This window comes from Dasypus novemcinctus, chromosome 13 (genome assembly GCF_030445035.2).
Source record: "Dasypus novemcinctus isolate mDasNov1 chromosome 13, mDasNov1.1.hap2, whole genome shotgun sequence".
Lineage (NCBI taxonomy): Eukaryota > Metazoa > Chordata > Mammalia > Cingulata > Dasypodidae > Dasypus > Dasypus novemcinctus.
Window position 1 is genome coordinate 59,250,840 of NC_080685.1, and position 21,095 is coordinate 59,271,934.

Consider the following 21,095-nt stretch of genomic DNA (forward strand, 5'->3'; position numbering starts at 1 on the left):
GAGGCGCCCCAGCTCTTTGCTGTTGTGACTGGTTGCCATATGATTTCTCTCTTTTAGCTTTCAGGGGACCAATGGGAAGCCTGTTTGGAGTTATCTGTGTCTTCCCTGTGTCCCCAGAGAGAGTTCAAGTGGAACCTGGTGACCGGGGTCTTGGTGGGGTCATTCTGGCTTTGCTCTTTAGTAGCAGCCTTCCCATTCAGGTTTTCTGTGTGAAGTTTCACAGCCATGTTCTCTGCCAGGACACAGCAACTTCCTGCTGGTTAGGGGGAGTAGTCCCTGCCTGACAGGGTATACAACCCTCTGACTACTCTGTTGAGTTTGATGGAAGATTTGTCGAGCACTGTGTTCGGTGCTGGGTAAGATCCCAGATTGACTTATATCTTGTTCTGGGAAGTATTGATTCAGGACTTTTAATATGTCCAATTTCCCCCTGCATATGATCTGCCATGTCTAGAGTCACCTGAGGCTCCTCCTGGTTGATGGTTCATGCGTGGCTTCAGGCCCCTTCTGCCCTCCCTTGGGGCAAAACCATGGTGGTCTGGGTCTTGAGGCATCTTAGGGCCAAGGACTTACCACCATACTTGAGGCATGTTCATGCTGATGTGGAAGCCTGAAATCTGGTACTCCTGAGGAGACAGCGTGCCTTTAATGGTGGCACTTAAAAGGCTCGCTTGCTTCTGGACCCTATGTCTGTCCCTTCTTCACCTACTTCTCCTTATCATCTTGGTCTTGATTGGTTAAAACGTTGAAGGCTGTTTCTAAAAGGGGATTAGTGGAAGTCTGGGGACCCAGGGAAAGTTTCTGCAGCTTTCTATGGATATCTGAGGCAGCCTGGCTACTAAAGTGAGTTCCTAGGAAGATCTGTCCTCCTTTAGAGTCAGGATCTACCAGAGGGTATTTTTATTGCCTCTCCCAGTTTTCCTTGAAGTAAGGCTGGGTTTCTAGGTTCTGCCTCTGAGTAATTTCCCTGAGCTTATAATTGACTGATTTGGTAGTGCATTTCCTCACTGCTTTAAGGAGACATGCAACCATATGGTCTCTGGCCCTCACGTCTATCTAGTCCTTCCCTCTTACACAGGTTTAACTGGAATTCAGGGTCCCATACAGAAGCTGCTATAACCATACTGCAGCCTTGTGGAGTGGCAGGAGAAATTAGCCTCTTCCTTTTGTAGATCATCATTAGGCAAGTTGTCCCAACTCCTGAAAAGATACCCTAGTGGGGATTCTGCTGGAATGCTGGAGAAGCCATGTCTATTCTAGGGAGAAATGGGGAAAAAGTCTGTCAGCTGATCCAGCATCCCATATCGTGGAATGGAAACTTTGACCCTCCAAACCGAAGTGCCCAAACCCCTTAAGTCCTGGAGAATGTTTATAGTTGCTACTCTGGTTCCCCTTGTCCTGGAAATCACACTGAGCATCTCTGGGGCAAACTAGGACCTGGGAGATATCTGGACCAAGGTTCCAGACCAAAGCTGCCAAGCCTAAATTTTTCCCCAAGAAGAGTGACAGGTTTGAAACATTTCTTGTGGCCTACTCTTGCAGAGGTCTTAGAAGGGTTGTCCATGAGAAAGGCCATTGCTACTGCCAGTGACCAAGTTCTGCAGGTAAAACCAGATGTTAAGAGGCACATTAAAAAGCCAAAGATTAATCTGTGGTTATATAGATATTATAGATAGATAGATAGATAGATAGATAGATAGATAGATAGATAGATAGATAATTATATATTATATATTACCTAACTACAGTGGTAAAAACAGCATGGTACTGGCATAAAGACAGACACATAGACCAACGGGACTAAGTTGATGGCTCAGAACCTGACCTTCACATGTGTGGTCAAGTGATTATTTACTAGCCTGTCAAACCTACTCAGCTCAGGCAGAACAGTTTATTCAATAAATGGTGCTGAGAGAACTGGATATTCATTGGCAAAGGAAGGAAAGAGGACCCTTATCTCACAACTTATACCGAAGTTTACTAAAAATCAATAAAAATCCTAAATATAAAAGCAAGAACCATAAAGCTTCTAGAAGAAAATATAGGAAAATATCTTCTCAACCAGGTGGTAGGTGGCGGAGTCTTAAAGGAGATAAGAGGAGGACTGAGAAGGACTAGTGATGTGTAATGTACGTAGAGGTTTTAATTAGTTTTACTCTTAAAGTGTGGAAATGTACAGAGTTGATGGTAAGACATAATGAGTAACAGCTGGCTTATAAATGGGGATATTGCTGAAAATGGTAGTCTAGGGATGTAAATACCAGTTGACAGAATGCTAGAGAATAATCTAGAGATGGAAGGGAACAGTAAACCCAGAGGTGGATGAAAATTGTGACTGTTGGTACAGATACAAGTGTGTCCTTTTTGAGCTAGAGCAGATGATTATCACTATTACAGAGTGGTGGGAATGTGGAGAAGCATGGGAAAAATACACTTGGAGTGACCTATGGGCTGTGGTTAACAGTAATAATGTAATATTCTTGCATCTATGCCAAAGATGTACTGTGTTGATAATGGGGGAGTATGGAAAATGTGTGCCAAATGTATACCATGGGCCTGGTAATAATCAGATGATATTATATCATAATCTGTAACAAATGTTCCACCACGGTGTGGAGTATTGACAAAGGGAGATGGTCTGGAAATTCGGCCCATGTGCATGATTGTTTTGTAAGTTTACAACTTCTGTCATTAAAATATACTTAAAAAGTAATAATAGGGTTGATTGAGGTAAAAATATACCAAATGTAATATAAGGACTATAATTAGTAGTCAGAAGTTTGACAATATTCTTTCATAATTTGCAATAAACGTCTCACAACAATGCAAGGTGTTGGTGGAGGGTTGATGTATGGGACCCCTGTATGATGTCATTTGTGCTTGCTTTGTAAGTTCACAACTTTTACTATATACTTATTGTTTATGTATGTTCATCTATAAGTGATATAAAAATAAAAAACACACAATCTACAATGATTTTTAAAGAAGTTGAAGATCTCGACAGACCAATAACAAGAAAGACTTTGAATCAGTAATCAAAAATCTCCAAACCAAACAGCTCTAGACCAGACAACTTTACTAGTGAATTTTACCACACATTCATTAAAGAATTAACACCAACACTGTTCAAACTTTTTCAAAAAATTGTGATGATGAAACACTTCCCAACTCATCCTATCAGCCAGCATCACCATAATACCAAAGCCACATAACATCATAAGAAGAAGAGAAAATTACAGAACAACATCTTTCCTGAATATAGATGCAAAAATCATCAACAAAATACCAGTAAGCTGAAAACAATAATACATCAAAAGGATTATACACCACGACCAGGATGGATTTATACCGGGTATGCAAGAGTAGTTCAAACTGGAAAATCAGTTATTATAATACAACAAATTAATAAATCAAAGGGAAAAAGACCCCACACATGATGGTCTCGATTAATGCAGAAATACTATTTAACAAACCTGAGCATCCTTTCTTGATAAAAATACTTAGAAAACTATGAATAGAGGGAAACATCTTTAACATGATAATGGCCATGTATGAAAAACCCACAGCTGATGTACTAAATGGTGAAAGACTGAAAGCTTTCTCCCTAAGATCAGGAACAAGACAAGGATGTCCAGTGTCACTACTGTTATTCAACATCATACTGAAAGTTCTAGCTGGAGTGGTTAGGCAAGAAAAATCAATAAAAGGCATTCAAATAGGAAAGGAAGAATTGAAACTTTCTCTCTTGGCAGATAACATGATCCTATACATATAAAATCCTGAAAATTCCACAATAAAGCTACTAGAAGTAATAAACGATTTCAGGAGAGTGATGTGGTACAAGATAAACATGTGAAAATCAGTAGCATTCCTTTTTGTTTGTTTTTTCCAACTGGGAAGTTTTTAAAAAAATGAACATTATTGATACATATTCATAAAGCATACAATCCATCCAAAGTGTACAATCACTGGTATTTGGTATAACCATAACATTGTGCATTCATCACTTCAGTCAATATTAGAATTTTTTCATTACTCAACAACAATAATAAACAAAAACAGACAAACTCTATCCCTTAATAATCAGCTCTTAATCTCTCTATCATTTGCCTGACATACATTCCTGCTGTTCTATTTGTCTCTCTAATTTATTTGTATTTATATTTTCTATAAATTGAGTCAAACAATATGTAGTACCTTTTGTTGAGTTTCTTCCACTTTGTATATTTCCTTTTCTTGATGCATAATGGAAGATTATTAATATATTACTATATATTACTGTCCATCATTTCCTTTGGTTGTATTTTTGCCTGACATTAACATCTTGTAACAGCAACATATGTATGTTCTGTTTCAAAGAAAAACAGTTTTATATACACAATATTAACCATATTCATATTTCATGTGAGGTTGCTATGCTATACGGTCACTACTTCTATTTTTTAGTTTTCCTTCTAGTAATATCCAGGACCTTAGATTTTCTTTTTCAACCACTATCATGTCCATCTATTAGCACTGCTAGTTACAGACATTATGGTGTGCTTTCACGATTTCTATTCAAGTCCAAAGTTTTATTAATACAAACAACATTTTTACCAATTCTGTACAGATTAACCCTCACCTTTCCATTCTCTACCCTCATTCTATTTTCTGGTGGTCTATATTCTAGTTATTAACTCCTTAAGTTGACTCAATATATTTAATTCATAATAGCAGCATCATACCAAATTTATGCTTTTGAAACTGGTTTGCATCACTCAGTATAATACTCTCTAGGTTCATCAACTGCATATGCTTCACCACTTCATTTCTTATTACAACTTGATGATATTCCATCATGTGTACACACCACAATTTGTTTATCCACTCATCAGTTGATGGACACCTGGGTCGTTTCCATCTTTCGGTGATTGTGAGTAAAACCACTATGTACATCAGTGTACAGATGTCTGTTTGTGTCACTGCTCTCAGGTCTTCTGCGTATATGCGTAGTAGTGATATTACCAGGTAACGTGACGAGTCTATATTCAGCTTCCTTAGGAACTGCCAAACGGTCCTCCACAGTTGGATGTACCATTCTACATTCCCACCAAAAGTGAATAAGCATTCTTATCTCTCCACATCCTCTCCAACACTTGTAGTTTTCTGACATTTTAATAGTGGCCATTCTAATAGGTGTGAAATGTTAGCTTGCTGTAATTTTAATTTGTATTTTCTTAATCACTAGTGGTGCTAAACATTGTTTCATGTGTTTTGTCACCATTTGTATTTTTTCTTTGAATAAATGTCTCTTCAAGTCTCCTGTCCTTTTATTTCATTTTGATTTAATTATGAAAGAAGGTTTAGATTACATAAATGCTATATCAAAAATGTAGTGGGATTCCCATATACTCCACCCCACTTCCCCTCCCACACTTATCCTCATTATCAACATCTTTCTTTTAGTGTGGTACATTTGTTACAACTGATGAACACACATTGAAGCATTGCTGCTAACTGCTACTGATTTGCACTGCAAAATGTTTTAGGGTTTGACAAAATGTATAATGGCCTGTATCTGTCATTGCAATGTCATGCAGAACAATTCCAGTGTCCCAAAAATGCCCCATGTTACACCTATTCTTCCCTTTCCCTCCCTCAGAATCTTTGGTGGCCACTGCCTTTATATGAATCTGACCAGTTCTTCCATTGCTAGAATAATATGCCTTCTTTAGTCCATCGTTGCATCTCCCCCCATTTGTTTGTTCATTCCTCAATCGAGGATATGGGGATGATAATGTCCACTGTGTTTCTGAATGAGAGGGGGGTTTAGATCCTATGGGGCAAATGGATGGAACTGTCTTGCAGACAGTTGTAGATATTCTCTGTTTTTTGGGATTGGCTTTGTCCATCATCTTCCTTTCGCTAGTTGTCCTGGGTGAGTCCAATGAACTGGAAAGCAGGTGTTACAATTCACCTAAGTTTTAGAACTAAACTGGCATATGAACAGACCCAAGATTTAACTCTCTGGGGCATATATTTAGTGAGTATAGTGCTAATTATTGGTGCAAACAAAAGAGGCTAAAGATCCTTGTGAAGAAAATATAGATGAATCTAACTCTGTTAGATTGGGGAGCATATATTCCAAAGTAGGGCTCACTGACCATGTGACAAATTCATAAGATTGTCTGCCCTGCCTGCAGTGTCTAGATATCTTTGACAGCCCTTAGGAGCACAGCCGCCACCACCCCGCCCCCCTCATGTTTGAGGCATTGTTTACAATGGCAGTCAGTGAGAACCTGCTGAGACATGCGTAAACATAAAATCTCTTAGCCATAAAAATTCATTTGTATTTATTATATCCCCCTTTTGGTCATGGCCTTTTCCCAAATGTATCACTTGTTCGTGCCTGGTAATAATCCCTTGGTGCCAGGGAGGCTCATCCCCCAGAGACATATCCAGTGCCTAAGGGGGTTGGGACTGGGGGAAGGTAGTACATTTATATTCTGAATTTGGTTTAGAGAGGGTCTTTTAATCGGGTTTTCTGCCTTTTAATTGTTGAGTTGTAGGATCTCTTTGTATATCATAGATATTATACCCTTATGGGATATGGGATTTCCAAATATATTCTCTCATTGAAATGCCTGCCTGTTCACCCTTTTGACAAGGTCTTTTGCAGTGCACAAGTATTTAATTATGAGGAGGTCCCATTTATAAGCTTTGGGTGTAAGGTTTGAGAACCCTCACCTACCAGAAGATCTTGAAAATGTTTCTCTACATTATCTTCTAGGAGTTTTATTGTCCTGGTTTTATGGTTAGTTCTTTGGTTCATCTTGATTGGTTCTTATATAGGGAGTGAGATAGGGATCCTCTTTCATTCCTTTGGTTGTTGATAATGAGTTTTCCAGCACCGTTTTACAAAACAATTTTAAAGAAACTTTAGATTAAGTAAATGTTACATGAAAAATATAGGGGATTCCCATATGCCCAAACCCCACACCATCCCACACTTCCCCACATTAACTACATCTTTCATTAGTATGGTACATTTGTTACATTCGATGAATACATATTGAAGCATTACTACTATCTGTGGACTATAGTTTATGTTGTAGTTTACACTCTACACCACACAATTTTGTAGATTATGAGAAAATGTACAATGGACTGTATGCATCATTGCAGTGTCATGCAGGACAATTCCAATGTCCCCCAAAAGCTCCCATTGTTACACCTATTTTTTCCTCTCTCTCCCCTCAGAACCTCTGGTGGCCTCTGCCTTTATATCAATGGCAAAAGTTCTTGCATTGCTAGAATAATAATAAGTCTATAATCGAATAATAACATCGACTTTAATACATTGTTCATTCCCCAATCTTGAGGATTTGGGGATGGTGACACCCACTCTGTTTCTAATTGAGAGGGGGCTTAGCTCCCATGGGGCAGATGGATGGAACTATCTTGCTTGCAATTGTAGACACTGTGTTCCTTGGGATGGTCGTTGCCCATCATCATCTCCCTGTTAGTTGTTCTGGGTGAGTCCAATGACGTGGAAAGTAGGTGTGACAACTCAGCTGAAATTCAGATCTTAACCGGCACATGAGCAGACCAGAGCTTTAAGTCTCTGGGACATATATTTAACAAGTACAGGCTAATTATGGGTTCAAATAAAGGGCAGAAGAGCCATGTGTGGGGAAACTCTAAATGAGTCAAACTCTTATACTGGGGAGGATAAATTCCAAAGGTAAGACCCACTGAGCTTTTCTGCCCTGCTTATAGTGTCTAGATGTCCCCAGAGCCCTCAGGAGCCTCTGTCTTTAAGGCAGTGTACTATGGCAATCAATGAAATCTTGCTGTGATGTGCATAAACATTACCTCTGGAATGACCTCCTGTGACACTGGGAAATCTCTTAGCCATAAAGTCTCATTTGTATTTAATATTTCCTCCTTTTTTTCAAGGTGTTTTTCCAGATGCATTGCTAGTTGACACTTGGTAATAATCCCTTGATGCCAGGGGGGCTGATCTCTGGGAGTCATGTCCCACACTGGGTGGAAGCTAATATGTTTAAATGCTGAGTTTGGGTTTGAGGACATCATTTTTCAAAGACACAGTTTTGTCCCAGTAAAGGAGACTTGGTAGCCTTGTCAAAACCAGTTGGTGTAAAGGTGAGGGTCTATCTCTGGACACTCAATTTTATTCCATTGATCAATATGTCTGGTTATCTTTAGGCCAATATCATGCATTTTGACAACTGTAGCTTTGTAGTGTGTAGTAAGGTCAGGTAGTGAAATTTCTCTGACTTCACTCTTCTTTTTTAGGATGCTTTAGGCTATTTGGGACCCCTTTTCCTTCCAAATAAATTTGACAATTGACTTTTCTCTGCATCACATTAACTGATTTTCTTGTGTTGAACCACTCTTAAATACCAGGAATAAATCACACTTGATTGTGGTGTATAATTCTTTTAATATGTTTTTGGATTCTCTTTGTATGTTTTGGCAATTTTTGCATCCATGTACATTAGAGAGATTGATCTGTAATTTTCTTTTCTCGTAGTATCTTTATCTGTCTTTGGTATTAGGGTGAAGTTAACTTCATAAAACATGTTGGCTAATTTTACCCTGTCTTCAATTCTTTGGAGGAGTTTAAACCTGATTGGTGTTAATTCTTAAAATATTTCGTAGAATTCACTTGTGAAGCCTGGAATTTCTTTGTTGGGAGATTTTTGATGGCTGATTTTATCTTTTTAAGTGTGTTTGGTTTTTTGAGTTCCTGTATTCCTATAGAGCCCATGTAGTTTGTTTGTGCATTTCTGGGAACTTTTCCATTTGTCTAGGTTGTCTAACTTGTTGGCATAGAGTTTTTCATAGTATTCTCTTTCTCTCTCTCTCTCTCTCTCTCTTTAAATCTAGTTGCATGATCTTCTTTTAGGGTACCTTGCTTCACTGAGTGGGTGTCTTACACCTATCTGTACCATGTAGGTGCCTTGTGCTGCTGCATGGAGGTCTAGGATGCCTCTTTTCTTTTTTTACCAGGTAATCCCAGTGATCAAACCTGGGTCTTCCATATGGTAAACGGGAGCTCAAGTGCTTGAGCCACAGCTGCTTCCCTCTTCGTATCCTTTTATGATTCTTTTTATTTCTGTGAGTTCAGTCATATTGTCCTCGCTTTCATTTCTGTTTTTATTTATTTGATTCATCCCACTTTTATATTGTTAGTCTTTAACTACGGGTTTTTCAATTTTATTGATATTCTCAAAGACCCACCTTTTCTTAATTTTCTCTATTATTTTATTTTATTTTTTTATTTTACTTATTTCTGTTCTAATCTTTATTATATCATTCTTTCTCCTTGGTTTGGGATTGGTTTGCTGTTCTTTTTCTAGGTCTTCCAGGTACACAATTAGGTCTTTGATTTTATATCTTTCTTCTTTTTAAATATTGGCATTTAGGGCTGTAAACTTCCCTCTTAGCATTGCATTTGCTGTATTCCATAAATTTTCATAAGTTCTGCTCTCATGTTCACTCATCTCAAGATAATTACTAATTTCTCTTAAAATTTCTTCTTTTCCCTTCTTATTGTTTGGGTGCATATTGTTTAGCCTCCACACATTTGTGAATTTTCCCTTTTCCACCTATTATTGATTCCAGGCTTCATTCCATTATGATGTGAAGGTGTTTCGTATAACTTCAATCTTTTTAAGTTTACTGAGTCTTACTTGGTGCCCCGGCATGTGGTCTATTCTTGAGAGACATCCATGAGCACTTGAGGAGAATATAAAACATGCTGATTCATGATGCAATGTCCCGTATACATCTGGTCCATCTTGAACATCATAGTGTTCATGTTCTGTGTTTCCTAGTTGCTCTTCAGTCTGATTGTTCTGCGTATTGATGTGAGTGGTATGTTGAAGCCTTCAACTATTATTGCAGAGACATCTATTTCTCCCTTCAGTTATGCCAGAGTTTGCCTTATGTATTTTAGGGCACCCTCATTAGGTGCATGGATGTGTGACTGATTCACCTTCTCAGTGGATTGTCCCTTTTATTAATACACGATGCCTTCTGAATCTCTTATAACATTTTTGCATTTAAAGTCTGTTTTGCCAAATATTAGTATAGCTACCCCTGTTCGCTTTTGGTTATTGTTTGCATGAGTTATCTTTTTCCAACCTTTCACTTTCAGTTGATTTGTATCCCTAGGTTTAAGGTGAGTCTCTTCTACACAGTGTATGGGTGGTTCATGTTTTTAAATCCATTATGAAATCTATATCTTTTGATTGGGGAGCTTATTCCATTCACATTCAAAGATATTAGTGTAAAGGCATTATTTACTTCCGCCATTTAATTCTTTGGCTTTTATATGTCATACCTGATTTTCACCTATCATATTACCCTATTGGTTGTCCTGTGGGATGGTCTTCACTTTTATAGTCTCCTCCAAGCGTCTTCTCCTGTCTTTTCTTTTTGGGCTGTATGGTTCCCTGAAGTGCTCTTAGAGCTGGATTTACAAACTCTCTTAGTTTCCGTTTATTTGTGAATATTTTAAATGTGCATTAGTATTTGAAGGACAATTTTTCTGGATAAAGAATTCTTGTCTGGCAAATTTTCTCTTTCAGAATCTCTATCAGTACTTTGCCAATGCAAAGTACCAGAAATCAGTTGGCTTTTATAAAAGGAATTTATTTGTGGTAAAAGGGAACAGTCCCAAGGCCATGGAAAATCCAACTGTGGGCAACATAAGAGGTGCTTTCTCACCAGAGCCAGGGGCCACATGTTGAAGCAGGATGGCGGGTGACCTCTCCTGGCTGCTCCTTCCCCTCTGGGCTTCTTCTTCCTCATGAACTCTGTGGGCCCAGCCTCTTGAGGCTTCGTGCTTGAGTGATCCTGTAGTTTTCTCTCTTCTGGCATAGGGCTTATTTCTTTCTGGGTCTTTGATTATTTGATTATTTCTTTCTGGGTCTTCTATTTCATTCTTGTCTGTTCTACCCTCTTCCTGATTTCAACTGTAAGCTATCAATCAAAATGACTCATGCTTGCCCAGGGTCTTAGCTGTTTGAGCCTTCTCCTTTATGTCACATGGTAGGATAAAAAATGACAACACTCTCTCTTCCTGTTTGTCTGTCTGTCTGTGCAAGTCTGTTTCCATCAGACCCACCAGGCAGGCAGGGACTCAAGTAGAGTCATGCCTTACTCACATGGTCAAATTAAAAAGCCCTAAAAGCAATCTTAATATGTAATGTAATCAAAGGACCCTCAACTGAATTTGATACAATCAAAGGCATCACACTCAAAGGAATAGATTAGTTTACAAACATAATCTTTCTCTTTTGGGATTCATAAACAATCTCAAAACCGTCACAGTATTCTGTATAATACTTGCTCAGAGTATTTTTGATACTCCTTTATCTCTTTAGCCATATTATCTTTCAATCCATTAATTTTATTTAGAGGTTTGTATCAATGTTTTTGATTAATTATCTCAAATCCTGTGCCTCATCTGGGGTTTTGATATGTTCTTTTGCTTGACACATAGCTTCCTTTTCCTTAATATGGCTTATACTTTTTTCCTGATGTCTAGATATCTGATCAGAGTGATGCTCAACTTCTCTCTCTTATGTATGGATTTAGTGGTAGGAGGCTGTGTGTCATTGGTGTTCTTTGACTCTTGCTTCAATGGGTTGCAGATGAGCTTCCAAAGACCTTGGGGAGGGAGGCTATAAATGTCTGAAAAAGCACCTTTTATGTACTTTTATTTTCTTTCCAGGCAATTCCTTGGCCTACCAGCAGATGGCAATGTTTGACACACTGCTTAGCGAAAACTTGGTTGGAATATGGTCAATATAACCCTGACTGGACCAGTCCAGTCAGAAGATCTGCTTCAGGGCTATTTAGAGCATCTCAAATCAAACTTTCTCAGAAGTATTCTTCTCCCTTTTCAGGTAGCCCCTCTCTTTACCCAAGTAGGAAATAATTCTTCTCCCCTCCACACTCTCAACTAGTCCTAGTCATTAGGGAGGGTGTTTTAGAGGGCCAGATCTCTAGTCTCCTGCTGACTCCCAGGCAAACAATGGTGTAGCCCTACCCAGCCTGGACCAGCCCTACCCAGCCTCTAAGGGCTTTTGGGACACAGCAGACCAAATTTGTTGGCCAAAAGCTGAATCTTCCTTTAAGCTGCGTCCCTCTCTTTCCCTTTCCTTGGGGAAGTGGTCCCTGCAGCCCCCTTTGTCTGTAGCTACCAGCCAGGGGCTGGAAGACTCAAGACTGACTGTCCAAGATTGGAGGACAAGTGCCAACAGCTGCAGCTATAGCTTTTACTCACAACTTTTCCCATCAGGTATTTTTTCTTTTTTGTTTGTCCCTCTCTCTTCTGGGTCTTGAAGGGGTGGTGAAGGGAGATGATCTCTTTTCTGTTACTGCTTCCTGCTGGCCACAGACTGTAGTCATTGCCTAACAAGGTGTAAAACTTTTATTTTATTTTAACTGGAGGAAGATGGATCTGGCTTTCTGTACAAAGCTGGATGAAATTTTCAAATATTTAATAAGGTGTTCATTCTGAAAGAAACAAACTTAATTAAAATTTTGGAATACTGGTTTTTAAAAGAGGACATTGGATGACAGAGGTAGATAAGGTTAGGTGCTTATGAAGATAGCACCCTTTTTGAAAAATCTGGTGGGAACAGTATATATATATATATATATATATATATATATATATATATATATATATATATATATATATATATATATATATATTTTAAGTTATATGTTTTCAGAGAGAAATTGCAACAGATACTTTGCTTTCTTTTGAAGATCCACTTCAGGTTGTTTAATGATTAGCACTCAGGTGCTCTGTTAGATGCTCCTGGTGAACTGGAATCTTTTGGGCAGTTGATTTCAGTCAGGATTAGTACACCAAGTTGGAAATCTTCTTAGTTTTAGCTGTGGGAGTGATCAGAACTACAGAATAAAGTTTTTTTAAATTTTGGTTTTAATTGTACAATTTCCGGTAATTTTGACTGTTCAATAGGTGACCCATTAAGAGAGAACAAGCCTCATTTTTGCTACACAGTAGAGTACAGTAGAAGAGCAAGTTGAACGAGCCTGGCTAAGACTGCTACCTTATTTTATAGACATGTTCATTTATTATTTAGAAAATGAAGTTACCAGGAATTTGACATGTCTGATATACTTTTGTACCTGATCCAGAATAGAAAAGATAAAGTTATAATTATTAGACATATATTTAGTAGAGGATAAAACTACAGCACTTAATATTAATTAATGTATTACTTAATGCATAAGGATTCTGAGTTGCAAGTAATAATTTTAAGTTTCAGGTTTGTAATACTTGACATGTTTTCTCTCCATGGGAGCCGGCCATAATGCCAATTGTGTTTATGTTTTATTTACAGTATCTTCGTAATCATGGCTCCACTTAGCATGTTCTTCACAAAGTGAGTAAGTCACAGCATCGTTGATCCTAGAGAGAGTTTTCAGTGTTTTGCTAGCCTGGTGCATAGTGCTCTCTGGCAGTATCGAACAGTGCCAGTCTGGAGGCATATCCATTGTACACTTGGCTGTACTGAGTCATCACTGGCTGCTGCAGGAGCTTGAAACTGCAACGTAGTTTCCATCGACTTCAGGAGCATAACCAGAGGCTGATATAGCAAATATTTCTATTTGAGGGGTCAGTGACCAGCCTAGCCAGTAACTCACATGGAGAGGCAAACTCTAATGTATTCAAGGCCTGGTTTGAATGCACAAAAAATTTTGATGATGTTAAAGTTTATTTCTTATTTTTATATATTTTAAACATTTTAATGCAACACATCATATATGAATGACTTTGTTTACTTATACAATTTTACCATGGAGATAATCTTAGGTATTTTACTTTAGTAATAGAGGAAAAAAAACTATTTTTCATTGTTAAATGAAAATGGAAGATTTCCAATAGAATTAATATAACTTTTCATTACCATTTATTTAAATATGCACTTTGCAGTGGCCTCAGACATCTTTTATTACCACAAAGTTATTCTTTGCTATTAATATCAATCCAGGTTTTTAGTTAATAATGACTTCTAGAACTAGAACCATTTAAATGTTTTCAGTTTGGAAGATGTTTTTACAACCTTTTTATAATTGACCACAACCACATAAACTAGTTACTATACATTTAAATAAACATATTAAATTACAATGACCAACCAAAGAAGTTTACTTTATTTATTTTAGAGAGCATATCTACAATTTTTTTCTTTAGCTTAATTTCATTAACATGAACTTACAGTTTTCATTACTCCAAAGATTTTGTATATATGTTAATTTCTTTAATGGGTAATTTATAAACTAAGGGAGATTACACTCAAGCTAAATAAAACTGAAACCATTATAATCTATGCAAGGAACACTCTCCCTCCTTTCCCCACATGAGTCCAAAACTTCCTTTTTTTGTTTAAATTGTGAAACTGTGAATGATTTTAAAGCATACTGACTACCAGGTTCCTAAACACATTACAATTGCGTAATTTAATTGTAATCCAGGAAAGAGCTTTCCATAGCTTTTATGGACCTTCTTTTACTTACTGAATTTCAGCAACAGAACCACTAACCACTCTTATTTAAGGCTGTCAAAAGGTTTAAACTGGGATATTACAGGTCAAACTGATTCTTAATTCCCCAAACCTAATACATAGGTTTAATCTGCCACACCTAGTCCTGCCCTCAAAGCTCTTGCAAAGACAAGGCCCTTTCCCAATAGTTCCTATAATCAGATTTCTATATGACCTTTCCATCCTGCTTAGTCTTAATTTGGGCTCTAGGAATATTTATTCACATATATAACTGTGTGTTTAATTTTTAACAATTTAATAGAGGATTTTTAAGAATTTTCATTTATTAATTTGATATTATCATCCTGATGTATGAAGATATACACAGAGCAAATAGGCAGACACAAATAGAGTTAGACAGAAACACGACTCATTGATGTTACTTATAATATGCATTATTGTTGTAGAATTTGAGAGAGGTTTAATTATTTGCGTATAGAGAGGCCAGGACTCAGGAATGTTTTGAGAAGGAAAAATGGTTTATTGACAGCCAGCCGGACTCGGGAGCTTTTTGTTTGAATCCCAAGCCCGGAACAAGATTTTTAAATGTCTTTTACGCAGAGACGAAAGGCCAAATGGTCCCTTTGTTTCAGTTCTCAATAGGCTTGAATTAGCATATCTATCTTCTACATCTTAGGTAAGCTTTTAGCATGGACTCCAGACATTCTAGATAAGCTTTTAACATATTTTGTTTGCATTTCCACTAAATATTTAAAGTTTTATAGATCTTGCATTCCTAAACTGTTTCCTGGGACTGGAGTAGTTGCCATTGTTACTAAGGGCAGGACTGAAGTCTCTTACCGTTCTACACCCACCAGTCAAACAGCTTAGGTTATCTTTGAAGAGACAAAGAGCCTCCCACCCATAGTCCACATCATTTCCCCCCTTTGCCAAAGTTTAACTTGCTAAGCTTTGGCATAATTATTGTTGGAGCTATGAGGTGGATGGCTGTTTGTTGTTTTGATTGATTATTTATCAGTCTTTAGTGCAGCATCCAGGGCTATTTTTAGATGTTTAGAACTTTTTATTTTGGACAGCAGAATCTTGGGGCAGGGGCCTCCTGCAGTTATTCTGCTGCCACCAGCACTCACTTGGATTTCCAGTCAGGTTCCAGATCCATTTATTACTTTTATTTTACCCTTAAAGAGTTTACACCTTTAATTTAAAAGGCGTGCTGAAGAGAGATGATTTCTTTTTGTAACTGCCTCCTGCTGGCCATGGGCTGTAGTTATTGCCTAACAAGGTGTAAACTTCTTATTTTAACTGAAGGAAGACGGATCCGGCATTCTGTACGAAGTTGGATGAAGTTTTCATATGGTTAATAAGATGTTCACTCTGAAAGAAATAAACTTAATTAAAAATTTGGAATACTCGTTTTTAAAAGAGGACACTGGATTACAGAGGTAGACAAGGTTAGGTGCCTATAAAGATGGCACTCTTTCTTAAAAGCTGGTGGGAACAGGATATATTCTTTTTTAAGTTATTTATCTTTAGAAGTTGACTGAGCCTGGCTGAGACTGACACCCCATTCTACAGACATGTTTATTAACTGTTTAGAAAATGAATTCACTAGGAAATTAACATGTCCAATATACTTTTACACTTGATCCAAAACAGAAAAGATAACGTTATAATTATTAGGCATACATTTAGCACAGGCTAAGAGTACAGCACTTAATATTAATTAATGTATTATTACTTAATGCAAAGGATTTAGAGTTGCAATTAATAGTTTTAAGTTTCAGGTTTGTAATACTTTACATGTTATCTCTCCATGAGAGCAGGCCATAATGCCAATTATGTTTAAGTTTCACTTACAGTATCCTGGTATCATGGCTCCACTTAGCATGTTCTTCAACGCAGTGAGCAAGTCACAGCATCCTTGATCTTAGAGAGATTCTCCAGTATTCTACTAGCCTGGTGCATAGTGCTCTCTGGCACTATGGAACAGTGCCAGTCTGGAGGCGATATCCATTGTACACTTGGCTGTACCGAGTCATCATTGGCTGCTGCAGGAGCTTGAAACTGCAACGTAGTTTCCATCGACTTTAGGAGCAGAACCAGAGGCTGAGATAGCAAATATTTTAATTGAGGGGTTAGTGACCAGCCTAGCCAATAACTCACATGGAGAGGCAAAATGTAATGTATACAAGGCCTGGTTTGAATGCACAAGAGTTTGATAATGTTAACGTTTATTCTTTGTTTTTATATATATATATTTTAAACAATTTAATGCAACACATCATATATCAAATGACTGTTTACTTACACAATTTTACCATGAAGATAACTGTAGGTACTTTACTTTACTAATAGAGGGGGAAAAATTATTTTTCATTGTTAAAATCAATATTTCCAATAGAATCAAGATAACTTTTTATTACTATTTACTTAAATATGTACCTTGTGGTGGCTTTCAGACAGGTTTTATTATTAGGAAGTTATTTTTTGCAACCAATACCAATTTAAGTTTTAGTTAACAATGACTTTTAGAACTAGAACTGTTTAAATGTTTTTAGTTTGGAAGATGTTTTACAAACTCTTTATAATTGACTATAACTACATTGACTAGCCACCTCATGTTTAAATAAACGTATTAAATTACAATTACCAACCAAAGATATTTACTCTATTTATTTAAGAGAGCATATCTACAATTTTTTCTTTTAGCCTAATTTCACTAATGTGAACTTATAATTTTATTACTCTAAAGATCTGGTACATATAATGTTAATTTAGCTTATAAACTAACTATGGGAGATTACACTCAAGTTAAATAAAATTGAAACCATTATAGTTTATGCAAGGAATGTTCTCTTTTTTCCTTACAGGAAGCTAAAAACTTTTTTTCTTTGTTTAAGTTATGAAAACGAATAATTTAAAAGCATACTGACTACCAGGTTTTAAAACACATTACACAATTACTTAATTTGTTTAATCATAATTTAGGAAAGATTTTTTCCATAGTTTTTATGGACTTTTCTTTTACTTACTGAAATTTGTTAATAGAGCCACTAATTACTTTTATTTTGTTGGAAAGAAATTTTCTGGAAGAAAATAAGGCTCACCAGATTGTGGAGAAGAAAATAATTTATTTTTAATCTTGCAAGAAGGGGCGCAGAGCCAGATATGGCTGGTGCCCCGAACAAAGAAAAATGACCCCTAAGCCTAGCACACAAGCTCTTCCTCTGTTTTTCCATAGATTGGATACTTCAGAAGTTACAGCTTATCTGAGAAGATCTAACCTTCCCGAGCAAAAGTTTGTGATTTAACTACTTCCTCTATCACATTCTAACCATTTTAGTTTTTACTTGTTCCCCTTTGTTAAATAAGGAATGGAATTTAGTGCTGAAATGGCACCGACCTAGCTCCTTCTTGGGCAACCTTTCACTGCCTATAGGACTGGCCTAAGCTGGTTTCCTCTACTGCTGTCCAACTCAGGAGTGGGAGACTGAGGCAGCAGGCCACCAGGTTACACATTTTTTTCTTTATGTGAAAACTAACCTAATCTTTGTGTTTTTTTTGTTTTTTTGTTTTTTTTTTTTACATTTTATGGCTGATAAAAGGTTTAAACTGGGAAATTACAGGGCAAACTGATTCTTAATTCCCTCGCCTAGTAGATAGGTTTAATCTGCCACACCTAGTCTTGGTTTTAAAGCTCTAGCAAAGAGGAGGCTCTTTCCTAATTGTTTCTATAATCAGATTTCTATATGACTTTTTCATCCTGCTTAGTTTAATTTGGGCTTTAAGAATATTTACATATATAACTGCATATTTAATTTTTAACAATTTGAATAGAGCTCTTTTAAGAATTTTCATTTGTTAATTTGATATTATTGATGTATGAAGACATACACTGAGCAAATGGGCAGACAAAGAGTTAGACACAGAAACACAACTCATTGATATTACTTATAATTTGCATTATTTTATATACTGTTTAGCTTAATTTAGGGTCCAGAAATATATATTACTTATACAACTGCCTATTTAACCTCAACAATTTGAGCAAATAGGCAGACATGAATAGTTTGACACAAAAACATAACTTTAGTTACTTTAAACTTATAATTTTTACAAAATAAGTGTGACTGCAAAACATTTCAAAGACTCTTGAAACGTTTTTTAATTTGCACTATGACTGTGCAGTTTTACACTATGACCATGCAGTTTTACACAAGAATTTTCTTTCTTAATTAATGGATTGTGACTAAAATGTTCTCAATGCTTTAGCACCATTTTGTTTTAGAACTTTATATTTTACTTTGCAATTAGCAGAATTTTGGATAAGCAACAAGATTAATTTTATATATATTTACTGAGGCTCTTTGAAGCCTCAGGGAGACAGACTGGTTTCTCTCATGAATTGCCACTCTTAGGAACACTGACTATTAAGGCAGGAGACTTCTCCCCCTCCACCCCCCTTTTTGATTTTGGAGATAAAACTCCAGTGGTCATTTAACCTTATTCTATCAGGCAGCAATTTATTTAGTTTACACTTGAATTCATGAGAGAAAGGGTTACTAATACCAGGACAGGAGACAGTGATGTCAGTTCTTCTCTGGCCTGTAGGAGCAGAAGCTATTATGACATAACCATAGGCAAAGGCAAGGGGTGAGGTTAGGCTTGAAGTAACCATAAACAAAGGAAAGTTTAGTTTAGAATTTACACTTAAATAATAGTTTTAGGCTAAATTCACTCAGCTATAATTTCAGTTATTATTTTTTTACTGTTTTATAATATAAATGCATTTAGAAATGATTTTAACTCTTAGTTAAAGTTTTTATTAATTTTTTAAAACCTGTTAATTTTATAACACTTTTAAACACCTTTCATCTGACTTATAACATATTAAATGAACTTAACCATTAATTTTTCTTTTAAGGTAAAATAAATCTCTTGCAGTTAGTTTGAAATAAAAAGCTACTTTCAGGATTTGATTTCTAAAACATAATGTTCTTTTAGAAGAGATAAGACCCTTCTTCAAACACTGAGGAATTGATGAGGGTAAGGCACAAGAAGCTATTTTGATAGAACAGATTTTCTTTGTATACTGATCTTACTCAATTTTAATCATAAAAGTTTCCTTCCACAAACCTTCTACACTTTCAGTATTCATTCAGGTTTTGTCCCACACTCTACTCTTTCCAATAATCAATCATTTTATCTTAGGACAAAATCATCTTCTGTTTCCTTAACAATAAAAACACATTCTATATATCCCACATACTAAGGTACCAGGCAAACTTCTTACAACATATAATTTGCATTAATACTAAACAAGCTTGTTAAAATAATGAACTTTTCTTTGCTTTTAATACTTAGTAGCATGTAATACCAGAAACAGTTTTTTCTGGATGCAAGTTGGCAGGGAAGGCTGGTATTATCAATTCAGTTTTTGTTTAATAATGACTTTCTGCAATTAGCCATTTAAATACCTTAATTTAAACAATGCTTTGCTAAAACTTTTATAACTATTTATACCTTTAAGACAAATTTTACCTTCACAGAACACATTCTCTTACTTAAAGTTACTACAATACTTTCTAAGAACCTGGGCAGAATGCTAACGTATTTTGGCTTTGACACCTTATGGAGGGAACTTTACTGCATTTATTCTGATTCTGCTTTTTACCCCCTTCAATTCCCCCCTTCCAGGCAGTCGGGTGCACAACAATTAAACAGGAATGTGGCTTATGAATAGAAGGTGTGGACTCACTGGAAAGGGGCAAGCCCCTCCCCCCTTTCCAGCTTTCAGCCAAAATGAGCAGACAGAACCTACTTAAATTCAGCAACTCTCCCGGGGACCCAGCCACTCTGACTGGGGCAGCCCCAACAAACTTGGGTGTGTGGCACAGACACAGATGGCCTCCAAGCCCCGGCAAAGGGGCAGACCAGCGATGAGACAGCAGAGCATGCACAAACATCCAGACTCCGCAAACATCCAGACTCCTCAAAACTGCCCCATAATCATTTCACTTCCTTGCCAATGACAAGGGATGGTTCTAGCTCTACTGCATTTTACTTTACATAATGACACAACTCCAACAGTAGCATTGAGCTGACATAGACAGAAGCACAAAGGTCACTAATTTGACCCACAAGTTCTATATATTATAATTTTTTCAGCGTGGCTGCCCCCACAGCCATCACAAACCTTAGAACACTTAACATTTGGTATAAAGCAAATTCATTCACAATTTAGCACCATATCAAATGATTTCAGCTAGACTTTTTCCACTGTTTAACTTTACACCCAGACCAAGCTCCACTAGAAAAGCCGATCCATTTTCCTGTAACCAAGTTGTTGTTTTTTTTTTCAATCTAGACCAATTTCCAGGATGTTAGGATTTGCACCTATAAACTGCCCTTTCTATTAAAATCAAGCCTCCACTCCTTTAGTGGATATAAGACTAGTACCAGATTCTAACATGTAGTTAGACAAACCCAAGACACCAGGGCTTTTCCCCAGTTTTTCTCCTTTTCCCAGGCCTAGAG